Genomic DNA, 2,503 nt, shown 5'->3' on the forward strand with positions numbered 1-2,503 from the left:
TAGAACAAATCAATTCGGTGATGACGGGTCGACAGGACAAGTTGTACGAAGTTTCGATGCTTGAAGCGATGGGGTGGGCGCGGGATGCTTGGCGCTCGGTGGCGCAAACGACTGTCGCCAATTGTTGGGCCCGCACAAGAATTTTGGACTGCGACCTTGCCGCTTTTGGCCAACGAATGGGCGATTTGCATATTGAGTGACTTGTCAGTGTTTAATTGGCTGTTAACATTTTCTTCAATACTTAATACCTGTTCTTCTCCATATACTGTGTAGATTTAATATTTTCCGGCGTTTCGATCTGGGGGGGAGATCAGTGCGTATACAGTCTGGAACAAAACTGCAGTTACTGTCCTCTCCGACTTTGGGCCCTCACATTCCACAGTGTAATTTCTGATAAAAACAGTTCCACTGTTGTTTGACCTGCAGTACTGTTTCAATGAGAGAATTATCCCATCCCGATACTCCTTTTCGTTGTCCATAGCCCTGAAACCTGGGGTTCCGTCCTGCCCCCGGTGAGTACATACATACGATGCTAAATCCCCTAGTAAGATGTGAGTGAGGTGGCCCCAGCATACAAAGTTCTATATTAACACTAAAATTGCAGTGTTTACAGAGAAAAACAACAGTGGAACTGTTTTAATGAGGGAATGCAAGCTTACCCCACTCCATGGAGATTCGAAGTACGAAGTATCTGAAGACCCCAATAAATCGGCTGAAAACTCCGAAGTGACGTCTGTATCGTTATTTACAGTTAGTACTATTAATACTACGTAGTATATCACTGTAGGAGTGGAGGCGGACAATAGGCTGTAACGTAGAATGCCAATTGTTGCAATACAACTTTATTGGTTTTTCGGAGAAGGGTCACAATTCCTGATTGACTGCGAGGCATCGTTTTTGAATCCTGAAAAGTCCTAATTTGTAGACAATTTTCAGGGCAATGCACCAATCATCGACATGCGATATATTTCGCACAATTGACTGTGAGCTGTATACTGTACACCTCACATATGTGAGCCTTGCCTTCTTGTGCTTGTCGGTGAGGACAGGAGTGGCCTTGGCCTTGACAAACTTAAGGTGCTCGCACGTGGCAAGCAATTGGCGGGCACGACGAGCCTTGATGGTCAACTGGCATTGCGCCACAAGCTCTCGTGAGCTCAAAAACGAATTGGAAGCGGTCCGCATGAGGCGGCGAATGTCGGTGCGCGTGACCTTGGGCGGTCGTCCTATACGCTTTTTCGTGCTGTAAGCTGCGGTGTCTTTCAGGAAAAGAGTTATGGCACCCCTGGAGCGTCCGATGAGGCGCTCAATCTCTCGGAGGCCTTTGCCTACGGCTTTAAGGGTCAAAATTATACCTTGCTCTTCTTCGGAGCGCTTGGACCCGGCTGGCATGTTGCACTTTCGTTTGAAAGTGCATACAGGCGGGAATCGGTCAAATTCAAGGACGGGAGCATAAAAAACGCGTGGTTTTTGTTTAAAAACGCTTGGATGACTATAAAGAACGCTGTGGTTTTATACTTTTCGCCAGGTTAAATTTGCCTAATTTTGCGTTTTTGTGCTTGCTTGGTTGAGTGAGGGACAGCTTTAGGCGGTGAAATGAATGCAAATGCCATGGAATCGATGCTTGAATTGATTGCATAACTTGGCATGACCATGATTACAATATAATCTTCAAACCACAATAATTATAGGGTGGCTTTAAACTTATTGCCAGTACTGTACCTCTATAAAGTGGTGTGCCATTTGTTGACGTATATTTAACTTTGGTGTTGTACTGCATTGCTGCAAGTAACTAACGTAAACGGCCAATTCTTCCCCTCTTTCACTTTTCAATGTCAAGTATTTTAATTACTGTATACCCAATCAAATACCTACGCGGCACTGAATCAGCCGTGATTGGCTGAAGTACTATTCGGAGCAATACTCGCACAAATTATCTAGTGGAATTCAAACACATCTGCAATTTCACCCATGACGGGCTACACACATGAGCAGCTCGTCGAAGCAACCGAGCGCGCGTTGCAAGGAGAGCGACAAACAGATCTCAATCGCATCTACAATGTGCCATACCGTACGCTCAAGCTCTACATCAAGAAGATGAGAGATTCCGGCATCATCGTTAATTGCAATGACCGGTACGATGAAAATTGACAATGTTTAGTCCGATGGTACCTCGGCCGCAAGGTGGTCATAGTTTGAAGCTGGCGAAATGCTAGGGGATTATATGTGTTTACGTTAGGGGTGAAGGATTGATTAGCTTGGGGTCATTGGCAGAGCGAAATTTTTTGCTATTGGTCAATGGTTTCTCCTTAATATAATTACCTGTAAGATATTATCAAAGTAAGTGCGGTTAGGTGTATATTAGCTGTGGCAATTGTTTTGAGCTCATATTAAAAATATTGTCCAACCCTCTCGTCACCCTTCAAACCCATACTGAAGTCAAGTTTAAAGAGGGCAAACAACTGGTCCGGCATATTTCACAACTTTTGTGTTTGCTTCGGCA

Source organism: Aphanomyces astaci (genome assembly GCF_000520075.1).
Source record: "Aphanomyces astaci strain APO3 unplaced genomic scaffold supercont1.18, whole genome shotgun sequence".
Lineage (NCBI taxonomy): Eukaryota > Oomycota > Saprolegniomycetes > Saprolegniales > Verrucalvaceae > Aphanomyces > Aphanomyces astaci.